This window comes from Macrobrachium nipponense, chromosome 14 (genome assembly GCF_015104395.2).
Source record: "Macrobrachium nipponense isolate FS-2020 chromosome 14, ASM1510439v2, whole genome shotgun sequence".
NCBI classification, from domain to species: domain Eukaryota; kingdom Metazoa; phylum Arthropoda; class Malacostraca; order Decapoda; family Palaemonidae; genus Macrobrachium; species Macrobrachium nipponense.
Window position 1 is genome coordinate 83,407,211 of NC_087207.1, and position 12,500 is coordinate 83,419,710.

General features: G+C 37.8%; 1 long non-coding RNA gene across 1 annotated transcript in view; it reads right to left on the reverse strand.

The window, feature by feature from the left end:
* The window catches only part of LOC135226330 (uncharacterized), an 82,364-nt gene extending 72,818 nt beyond the window's left edge, over positions 1–9,546 (reverse strand). The window contains exon 1 of the long non-coding RNA XR_010317201.1: positions 9,394–9,546. This is a non-coding gene — a long non-coding RNA (uncharacterized LOC135226330). The remainder of the gene's footprint in view (positions 1–9,393) is intronic.
* Positions 9,547–12,500: the final 2,954 nt, after the last annotated feature.

Below are 12,500 nucleotides of genomic sequence, written 5' to 3' on the forward strand. Positions count from 1 at the left end.
AGTATGCTGTAAAAAATTTATTCAGTTTAAAAATGACATAAGTTTAGACACAATTTCGACAAAGATAAAAATCCTGTTTAAAGAGCATGAAACATTTTTCTTTTCTCAAATAGTAATATTTAGAAAGTTCGTGCAATGAAATTTATATAAAACTACTCATGAAGGCTTGATAACATATAGAAAGTATTGGTGGAACTAAAAACAATACATACATTACAGCAAGTTTAGAGATGTTTAGAAATTTGCTGCCGATGGTTTAGGAAGACATTAAAAGCTATAAGTGAATGAGGAGGCGGGGGAAGGTGACTTTAGTGGAACCTATTGGAGGTAGAGGGACATGAGTAGAATGGAGGATTAAATGGAAGAAGATGCCTTTGTTGGAAACGTTGGAGAATATGCATCAAGGCAACTGATCCCTGATCATTACGAATATAACTTGGCAGAAATCTATTACTGACTAGCCACAGCATACACATAAAGTTATTGCTTAAAGCCGAAGGAATCAATAGAATGCATTAATGGAGGTTAAGGGCATTTTATTGAGAAGAACTATCACTAAAGGTTTAGCAAATATACAGACTGTTTTTACTAAAGACTTGAATATAAGAAGAGTTTCCACCGAAAGTTTTGGAAAACATATTGTAAACAATCACTGAAAGATCATCAAATTTAAAATTTACAAAGGTATTGCTAAAGGTATGGCGGAGAAACCATAAGAAGGCAATTAATGAAAGCTTATGAAATATACGCAAATCAATTACAGAATAATCGTGTAATATGCAATAAAGCTGGAGGTTTGGAATGGAGTTGTTGGATGTGCAACTTGGTGAAGAATGAATCATTGCTTTTATATAAGAGAACTTCATGAGTGGAAAATATAAGTTAATAATCAATAAATAATATTAAATAATAAATAATAATAAATAATAATCAATAATCGAATAAATAATAAGATAATAATAATTAATAATAATAATAATAATGGTTATTTTTATTTATTATTATTATCTTTTTTTTTGCTTTATCACAGTCATCCAATTCGACTGGGTGATATTTATAGTGTGGGGTTCCGGGTTGCATCCTGCCTACTTAGGAGTCCATCACTCCTCTTATTATGTGCGCCGTTTCTAGGATCACACTCTTTTGCATGAGTCCTGGAGCTCCTTCAGCCTCTATTTTTTCCAGATTCTTTTTCAGGGATCTTAGGATCGTGCCTAGTGTTCCTATGATTATGGGTACAATTTCCACTGGCATATCCCAAATCCTTCTTATTTCTATTTCAGGTCTTGATACTTATCCATTGTTTCCTTTCTTTCTTTTCAACTCTGGTGTCCCATGGTATTGCGACATCAATGAGTGGTACTGTCTTCTTGATTTTGTCAATCAACGTCACGTCTGGTCTGTTTGCACGTATCACCTTATCTGTTCTGATACCATAGTCCAAGAGGATCTTTGCCTAATCGTTTTCTATCACTCCTTCAGGTTGGTGCTCATACCACTTATTACTGCAAGGTAGCTGATGTTTCTTGCACCGGCTCCAGTGGAGGGCTTTTTACCACTGAATCATGCCTCTTTTTGTACTGGTTCTGTGCAAGTGCCAGACATTCGCTTGCTATGTGGTTTATGATCTTATTTTTCGTATTGCACTTCCTACATGGGAGAGATGTTAATTCCATCTATCGTTCTTTGAATATATCTGGTTCTTAGGGCCTGATCTTGTGCCGCTGTTATCATTCCTTCAGTTTCCTTCTTGAGCTCTCCCCTCTGTAACCATTACCATGTGTCATCGCTGGCCAGTTCTTTAGTCTGCCTCATGTATTGTCCGTGCATTGGTTTGTTGTGCCAGTCCTCTGTTCTGTTTGTCATTCTCCTCTCTGTATATTTCGGGGTCTTCGTCTACTTTTATCAGTCCTTCTTCCCATGCACTCTTTAGCCATTCGTCTTCACTGGTTTCAGATATTGCCCCAGTGCTCTGTTCTCGATGTTGACGCAGTCCTCTATGCTTAGTAGTCCTCTCCCTCCTTCCTTTCGTGTTATGTATAGTCTGTCCATATTAGCTCTTGGGTGTAGTGCTTTGTGTATTGTCATATGTTTCCTAGTTTTCTGGTTTATGTTGCGGAGTTCTGCCTTCGTTCATTCCACTATTCCTGCGCTGTATCTGATTACTAACACTGCCCATGTGCTTATGGCTTTTATCATATTCCCGCATTGAGTTTTGACTTGAGTATCGCCGTGAGTCTCTGCATATATTCTTTCCTGAACGTGTCCTTCATCTCTTGGTGTTTTATATCCCCTCCTTCCATTATTCCCAGGTATTTGTATCCCTTCTCATCTATGTGTTTGATGTTGCTCCTATCTGGAAGATTTATCCCTTCAGTCCTTGTACTTTGCCCATTTTGTATGTTGACTAAGGCGCATTTTTCTATTCCAAACTCCATCCTGATGTCCCAGATACAATCCTTACAGTCTGGATTATTATTATTATTATTATTATTATTATTATTATTATTATTATTATTATTATTATTATTATTATTTTATTATTATTATTATTATTATTATTTGGGCTATCATAGTCCTCCAATTCGACTGGGTGGTATTTATAGTGTGGGGTTCCAAGTTGCATCCTGCCTAACTTAGGAGTCCGTTACTTTTCTTACTATGAGCGACGTTTCTAGGATCACACACTTCTGCATGAGCACTGGAGCTACTTCAGCCACTAGTTTTTCCAGATTCCTGTCCAGGGATCTTTTGGATTGTGCCTAGTGTTCCTATGATTATGGGTACAATTTCCATTGGCATATCCCATATCCTTCTTATTTCTATTTTCAGGTCTTGATACTTCTCCAATTTTCCCTTTATTTCTCTTCAACTCTGGTGTCCCATGATATTGCGACAATCAATGAGCGATACTTTCTTCTTGATTATGTCAATCAACTTCACGTCTGTTCTATTTTGCACGTATCACCCTACCTGTTCTGATACCATCGTCCAAGAGGATCTTTGCCTGATTATTTTCTATCACTCCTTCAGGTTGGTGGTTGTACCACTTATTACTGCAAGGTAGCTGATGTTTCTTGCACAGGATCTAGTGGAGGGCTTTTGCCACTGAATCATGCCTCATTCTATACTGGTTCTGTACATGTGCCGGACATTCGCTTGCTATATGTTTATGGTTTCATTTTTCGTAATGCACTTCCTACGTATGGGAGAGATATTATTTCATCTATCGTTCTTTGAACATATTTGGTTCTTAGGGCCTGATCCTTGGTGCTGCTGTTATCATTTCTTCAGTTTTCTTCTTGAGCTTTCCCCTCTGTAGCCATTGCCATGTGTCATCACTGGCTAGTTCTTTAGTCTGTCTCATATATTTTGTCTGTGCATTGTTTTGTTTTGCCATTCCTCTGTTCTGTTTGTCATTCACCTGTCTCTGTATATTTCTGGGTCTTCACCTACTTTTACCAGTCCTCCTTCCCATGCACGCCTGAGCCACTCGTCTTCACTGGTTTTCAGATATTGCCCCAGTGCTCTATTCTTGATGTTGAGAGAGTCAGTTATGCTTAAGAGTCCCCTCCCTCCTTCCTTTTGTGTTATGTATAGTCTGCCTATATTTGCTTTTGGGTGTAGTGCTGTGTGTATCGTCAAATGTTTCATCGTTTTCTGGTTTATGTTGCGGAGTTCTGCCTTCGTCCATTCCACTATTCCTGCACTGTATCTGATTACTGATACTGACCATGTGTTTTTATTGTTCTTTTATCATATTTCTGGCATTGAGTTTTGACTTGAGTATCACCTTGAGTCCTCTGCATATATTCTTTCCTGATTGTGTCCTTCATCTCTTGATGTTTTTATATCCCCTCCCTTTCATTATTCCCAGCTATTTGTATCCCGTCTCATCTATGTGTGTGATGTTGTTTCCCATCTAGTAGCTTTATCCCTTCAATCCTTGTTACTTTGCTCTTTTGTATGTTGACTAAGGCACATGATTATATTCCAAAGTTCATCCTGATGTCCCCAGATACAATCCTTACAGTCTGGATTAGGGTATCTATTTCCTTGATGCTCTTACCATACAGATTGATGTCGTGCACGAACATCAGATGGTTAATTCTATTGCCTCTTTTCTTGAGTTAGTACCCAATATCCAATTTCTGCAGTACTTTTTGTCATGGAATCATGGCTACTTCGAAAAGTAGTGGTGACAGTGAGTCACCCTAGAAGATCCCTCTCCTGATATTAACCTCTGCTAGTCTTATTCCAGTTTGTGCATTGTATTTTTGAGGAATCTGATGGAGTTTTCCTCTGTCCCATATATTTTCTGGTAATCTATTAGCCATGTGTGTGGTATCTTGTCAAGTTTTCTTATAGTCTATCTATGTCATGCTTAGGTTGGTTTTCCTCTCTTACTGTTCTTCATTACCATTTTGTCTATCAGAAGCTGATCTTTTGTGCCCCTACACTTCCTTCTGCAGACTTTCCGTTGGTGGGGGATGGTGTTTATATCCTCTAGTTAGTTGTATAGCCTTTCACTGATGATACCTGTTAGTAACTTCCACATTATTAGTACTCAGGTGATATACTGGCTATATTTCCTTTACTCTTGTCTTTCTGGACTAAGGATGTTCTTCCTGTGGTCATCCATTTAGGCGCATGGTGATTTGTGATACAATGCTGAAGTTATTCTGCTATTCTTGGGTGTAGAGCCTCGAAGTTTTTGAGCATTATCCATGGACTTTATCAGGACCTGGGGCTTTCCAAGTTTGGCATTTTCTTTAGTTGCTGTCTGACTGTGTCTCGTGATCTCTGTGAATCTTTGTTTTATTCTCCCTGTTTCTTCTGCCTTGACTTCCTGGAGCCATGTTGCATGTTTATTGTGTGATACCGGATTGCTCCATATATTTTTCCCAGAGTCTCTTATTTGGTTCGGCTTCAAGAATTTCTTGGTGGTTGTCTTCCCCTCTTAGTTGACTGTATAGTTTTTGCTAGTTGGTTTCTGAATAGTTTGTTCTGTTGGTATCCCTTATTCCTGTTCAGGTACCGTTGGATCTTATGTGCTTTGGCCTTAAGCCTCTTTTTTGTTTTTTACATCTTCTATTGTGTTGTTTAGTCCCCTCTCCTGTACTTTGTATTTCTTGTTTAGTTCATCCCTTGTTTCCTTGCTTTTTAGCCTTTTTTATGTTATCTCTTTCAGTTTACTCAAGTCAGATCTCATCACCATGATTTGCTTTTCCAGGCGCCTTTTCCAAGGCAGAGTTGCTGTTTTGTTTCTGCAGTGCTGGTGGCGCTGGTGTTCGTATCTCCATCAGTTCTGTTACTAATCTTGCTCCTGCATATGCCAAATTATTTATTTTTTTGATACTGGTGGTGTGTATTATTCCAATTATTTTTATTGATCTCACTTGTTTTTCTTCCTTAATTTCTTGGTGTAGGAGGCTTTCATGGAGATCTTTGTTCTCTCTGTACCTGGCTCCATCCATTGTCTGATCTTTTCTATCCATTCCGTCCTGTTTGTTGACTTCGTCAGTGTTTCTTCGTGTGTCGTTGTTTGATACCTCATCATCCCTGTCGTCATTTGTAGCATTATCTCTAAGTTCGTCTTCTTGTAATTCGTTGCCGTGTGTCATTTCCCTTTCAAGTTATTCTCTTTCTGTTGGGAGTGCCATTTCTTTTTCTTTATGTTCCTTACTTGTTCTGCCAGCCTCTGCTTTGAGGGTTTGTTACTCCTCTCATTCCCAAGATGTTGACCAACCTTGCTTTCTATATCCTCTCTCCATCTGGTTGCTTCTGTTGTAGCATCTCCATATTTCCTTATTTTCTTCTCTTGTTCATTTCTTCCTCTGGTTTACTTCTGTAGCTCCAGTCATCTTCCCCTCAATTGGTCTGAATACCTGGCTACCAGACGAAGCTCCTCTGTTGCCAGAGGTTCCATTTACGTCCTTGTCGTTTAATCTTTCATTTCTTTCCAATATTGATGAGTTTTTGCTTTTTACCATAGCTGGACCCTACCCCATCAAGAATAGGTATTCATTTTACAGCTAGTAGACTGTAGAAATTATGGCAAAGATCCTTTCCCAAGGAATCAATGCTAAGGAGAGCAGTCACCCATCCAACGACTGACCAGCCCTAATGTTGCTTAACCAGCCCATTGGTCTATCTCACACCTTCAATTCAACTGGGTGGTATTTATAGTGTGGGGTTCCAGGTTGCATCCTGCCTCATTAGGAGTCCATCACTTTTCTTACTATGTGCACCGTTTCTATGATCACACACTTCTGCATGAGTCCTGGGGGTACTTCAGCCTCTAGTTTTTCCAGATTCTTTTCCAGGAATCTTGGGATCGTGCCTAGAGTTCCTATGATTATGGGTACAATTTCCACTGGCATATCTCATGTACATCTTATTTCAATTTTCAGGTCTTGATACGTATCCATTTTTTCCCTTTCTCTTTTTTCAATTCTGGTGTCCCATGGTATTGCAACATCAGTGAGTAATGCCCTCTTCTTGATTTTGTCAAGTCAACTTCATGTCTGGTCTATTTGCACGTATCACTCTATCTGTTCTGACACCATAGTCCAAGAGGATCTTTGCCTGATTGTTTTCTATCACTCCTTCAGGTTGGTGCTTGTACCATTTATTACTGCGAGGTAGCTGATGTTTCTTGCACAGGCTCCAGTGGAGGGCTTTTACCACTGAATCATGCCTGTTTCTGTACTGGTTCTGTGCAAGTGCCAGACATTCGCTTGCTATGTGGTTTATGATCTTATTTTTCGTATTGCACTTCTACGTATGGGAGAGATGTTATCCATATCGTTCTGTGAACATATCTGGTTCTTAGGGCCTGATCTTGTGTATTTTATTAACCATGTGTGCGGTATCATGTCGAAGGATTTTGTATAGTCAATCCATGCCATGCTTAGGTTAGTTTTCTTTCTCTTACTGTTCTTAATTACCATTTTCTCTACCATGAGCTGGTCTTTTTGTTCCCCTGTACTTCCATCAGCAGTCTTTCTGTTAGTGGGGGATGGTGTTTGCATCCTCTAGGTAGTTGTATAGCCTTTCACTGATGATAGGCCTGTAGTTACTGGCTATATTTCCCTTATTCTTGTCTTTTCTGTACTAAGGATGTTCTTCCTGTGGTCATCCATTTGGGCGCATGGTGATTTGTGATACAATGCTGGAGTTGTTCTGCTATTCTTAGGTGTAGGGCCTTGAAGTTTTCGGGCAAGTATCCATGGACTTCATTAGAACCTGGGATTTCCAGTTGGGCATATTCTTTAATTGGTGTCTGATTGCCTGTCATGATCTCAGTAAATCTTTGTTTTATTTTCCCTGTCTCTTCTGCCCTGAGTTCCTAGAGCCATGTTGCATGTTTGTTGTGTGATACCGGATTGCTCCATATATTTTTCCCAGAGTCTCTTACTTGGTTCGGCTTCAGGAATTTCTTGGTGGTTGTCTTCCTTTCTTAGTTGGCTGTATAGTCTTTTCTGGTTGGTTCCAAATAGTTTGTTCTGTTGGTATCCCTTATTCCTTTATTACATCTTGTATTGCGTTGTTTGCTCCCCTCACCAGTTCTTTGTATTTCTCATTCAGTTCATCCCTTGTTTTCGGCTTGTTCTTAGCCCTTTTTTTTTGTCATCGCTTCTTTCAGTTTACTCAAGTCAGATCTCATCACCATGATTTTCTTTTTCAGACACCATTTCCAAGGCGGTTGCTGTTTTGTTTTCTGTTGGGTTGGTTTGCGCTGATGGTGTTGGTATTTGTATCCCCATCAGTTCTGCTACTAATCTTTCTCCTGCACCAAGTTATTTGCTTCTGTGATACTGGTGGCGTGTATTATTCTCATTATTTTCATTGACCGCACTTGTTGTCTCCCTTAATTTCTTAGTGTTATAGGCTTTCATAGAGGGGATCTTTGTTCTCTCTGTATCTGGCTTCATCCATTGTCTGATTTTTTTTTCTACCCATTCCGTCCTGTCTGTTACTTCGTCAGTGTTTCTTTGTGTATCATTGTTTGAGACCTCATCATCCCTATTGTCTTCTGTGATATCATCTCTCAGTTTGTCAGCTTGTAATTCACTGCCATGTGTCATGTCCTCTTTCCAGTCCATCTCTTTCTCTTTTTCTTTATGTTTCCTTACTTGGTCTGCCAGCCTCTGCTCTGTTTTGGGGGTGTATTCCTCCTCTTCCTTCCTCTCATTCTTCTATATCCTATCTCCCTGGGTTGCTTCTGATGTACGCGTCCTCCATATTTCCTTATTTTCTTCTTGTCGCATTTCTTCCTCGGTTTGCCTCTGTAGCTCCGTCCCTCTGGTTGTTGGCTACTGTCGTTGTGGTGGTCAGTTGCTGCATGACGACTTCCAAGTACCTGACCGTCTCCCCCTTCAATTGGGCTGAATACCTGGTTGCCTGACGAAGCTCCTCTGTTGCCAGAGGTTCCATTTACATCGTCGTCGTTTAATCCTTCATTTCTTTCCATCACTGCTGAGTTTTGCTTTTAAACCCATCCATAGCTGGATCCTACCCCATCGGGATTTGGTACTCATCAACGCCGAGGAAAGTGGTCACCATCCAACGACTGACGAGCCCTAATGTTGCTTAGCTAGTCCACTCTGCTACGCCACCACTATTACTTATTATTATTATTATTATTATTATTATTATTATTATTATTATTATTATTATCTTATTATTATTATTATTATTAGTTATTATTATTATTATTATTATTATATTCAAGATAACAAGCAGACATTATTACAAAGGACAAGATATTTAGATGCTACAGAAACCTAGTAGTGACAAGGGGACAGGGCAGTTAAATAAGAAATTACCATTGTTTCAAATCGAACCTTCAAACAATAATAAATGAGTAAGAGCTAAAGGAAGTAAATGAAAGAATAGGAAAATGTGCCCTGGCCTAGCGTACCCTCAAACGAAGGAAGCAAAGAGGAGATCTTATGCCATAAACACCCAATATATGTGACCAATGTTAAGAGGCAGAATGTTTGCTACAGTATTAACCTAAATGACCAGTTACGAGGTCATATGCGCATTAAGAAATTGAAATTTCATTTGAATAATACGACCTCTTTCCCTGTCGTTCCTTGAATATAGCTTTGGTTTGCTGGATATGCATAGTTTGACCTGGTCTAAAGTATTGTAGCTGCCATGAAAAGATTTTGATCATATTTGTTAAGATGAGAAAAGAGCTGAAATTTATTGCTGAAATCTATTGAATTCGACTAGATGCAGATACAACTTCACTTTGAAATAAACTGGATCTCACCTCAGTAAGGAAAGATTGTATTTATCTTGCATAATTTCACAACAAAGGAAACTACTAAAACAAATAATTACAATAACTTTTGTGGGGGATTCAAAGAAATAACTTACAAATGTGTGAAGACTGGTGTGATGGGGGATCCCTTCTGAAAGACGAAGCCAACGTAAGCGGGAAAGAACCTCTCTCGTCCAAAGTAGAACCGCCCATATCCATACTTTCTTAAATATAATGACATGAAAGCTTCGCAGCAACGAACACAAATTTTCTTTCAAGAACCTGCAGATAGATTTTTTGAAAGATTAAGTGTTCTATTTGTGTTAGTCCTGAAAAAAATAAAATTCTGAAAATTATTCTCCACCCAAAACGCTTATCTCCAGACAGTATAGTAGTGAACGAAACTGTGTACTGATTGCCGAGGTTTTTATAATAAACAGGATAGGTGTAATGGTGAAGAGTATCACGTTCTCAGATGTGAGAGAATGACATGGCCAACAAACACTATTTATAGAAATACAAGTTCAGAAGGAACTGTAAGCCCCTCCAACCATGGGACTTGGCTCAATAGCTTAACACTTCCGTGGGGTATTTAGTACCCACGGTCTTTGCAGAACTGCTTCATGGTTCCAGTGGTTACCCTTGAGACGCGTTTTCAACCTAAGCCAATGTTTATCTCTCTCTCTCTCTCTCTCTCTCTCTCTCTCTCTCTCTCTCTCTCTCTCTCAAGTCAGTAAATTATTTTATTTTTTTTAATTCATTCGAATACCAAGATTTTTTTTTACGTCTATAGGCAATTGGGAAGTATTTTAGGAATTATGGAAACTGAAAATGTAGGTGGTACAATTCAATACTAATCTGTAAATATGCTAATTACCAAACTGAGCTCCTTATCTCATTTTTCACCTTAACGTATAATCTTCTCAGATAAAAAATTAGACATTTTACCGTAATATAAATGCCTTAACTTTCATAATATTAAATGCGTAATAGTTTCATTTCACATCTACTGTCAGATTCAAAAGATGTATCTTCCATTGTGAATTTCAGTATGTTATACAAGCTAGTATTATATACGCATATAAAAGAATCCTTTTTGTCACTTAAAGACATTGTTTTAGCTATTTCGACCCTCGCAATAGGGTTAACTTCAGGTACCATATGCACTGAACAGAACACATTTACCTCGGTCAGTCACAAAAGCACAGCTCTTCTCAAAAATGTCTTTACGTATGTGAAGAATTCTTAGTCTTATATCATTCGTTCATTAAGGAAAACTAAGTCAACCGTTGATTTCCGTGCTGACATTCTTGGCTTTTTTTTTCTATTTCAGCAAATATAATAGAATTGATAACAACCATACAGGTTACGCGTACTTAACAAGTTATTTTTTTTCACAGCTTTTATTTAAATGCAGTTCTTTAATTTTAGAAACTAGACTATTGTGATTCAGTCTCACACAATATTTAATGTATATGCAAGCATTTAAACATAATCGCCATTATTTGGAAGAAAGATTGAGCTGTGGCATTACTTATTACTAGTTGCATTAGATGAGGCAATTTCAGAAAACAGAACCTTCACTATTTACAACTGGAATTTTCGAATTCATATTTCCAAGATGATGGAATTTACACACTTTCCACAAATAAAGAATGGTAGGTACCATTCTAGCAGCACTATTTACTTTTCAGTTTGATCTTAAAAAAAAAAAGAAAAAGAAAAATTGTTGCCATTTTCCTATAAAATTTCATAACTTGATCACCATAAACTTATCATGCAACTTTTGCTGTACATCAGCTCCCTTATCATTCATTGCTCATTTCATCAAATGATAAAATAATCATCTTTTTCTTTCAAAGTTATTGATCTGCCGTATCTGGTTTGAGATAGAAATTTTTACAGGTTCAAATGGTTTACTTTCGCATCTGCCCATCTGAGAATGTGTGACGTCATAGTAATCATGAGTTATATCCCTACATGTGCGCTGACTCACCTGTTCACTTTACTTCATTATGTCAAAATATCATAGAGACCATCTTTCATGATTTAGCAGCTATGCATTACTAACGACCTAGTGGAGCAGCATTTACTGAAGACAGTAGGTTACGAACGATCCTGTGAGAGTGGGGACTATGTCAACCAGAGTCAAAGTAATAGGGTCTGCTCAACTCGGCAGTGGGGGCGGAGCTAATACTGTGACGTCAGAAGAGTAACACTACCCGCGCTAATCCACTGAATTACTTAAAGAAGCTTTAGTTTTTATCCATTTAATCCATATCGCAGGGTTTTTTTTTTGATAAAATCTGATAAAAACCTGTAAAGAGGTCACATGCTTGATGTTTTTTTAATAACCATTCAAAGAATATAGGGTCTGCTCAACTCGGCAGTGGGGGCGGAGCTAATAATGTGACGTCACTAGAGTAACACCCGTGTTTCTCCACTGAATTTCTTAAAGAACCCATTAGTTTTTTATACATTTAATCCATATCGCGTGGTGTTTTTCATAAAATCTTGATGATAAAATCTGTACGAGGTCACATGTTTGGTTTTTTTTAATATCCATTCTCTCATTTAGTCATCCAAACCTTGTTTTATTGCACAAAATATACCAGTTTGAACACACATAGCTACTAGTTCTGTCACTGTGTTCATACCTCACTTTCTAAAGCAACTTTTTTATGATAAAGGTTAGAAGGATAGATTAATTATATTTTCCAAATCTTATTGTGAATAATTATTGTTATGCAATAAATACAAAGAAAATATGGATACAGGCAGTGTAAAAAAATGGCAGTTGCATTTGCACGACTTGGTCACAAAAAGGAAAACAATATCAAAAGTATAAGAATTACATCATATACGATATAAGGTATCAAAGGAATAAATGATGAAGAAAATGATACAGGGAACACTTCCAGCAAATTCTCATTAGCACTTCATATCATATAAATATACTTCCGAACACATAAGTTTACATGTAACACAAACTGTATACATAAAGGTATTAATTATGCATGCTTCAAACGATTATAATATTTTCGAAAAAGTACAAAAAGTTATTCGTCATCTGGCTGGATGTACCTGATGACGTTTCACAAGGGGCGGGGCTAGATTTCAGATCTCTCACGAATGCTTAATTTTCTATAATTGTTGCGTGCGTAGATAATATATTCTGTGCGCGATTATGGGTTTGAAAATAATTGTAATTGTAATGTGTCAT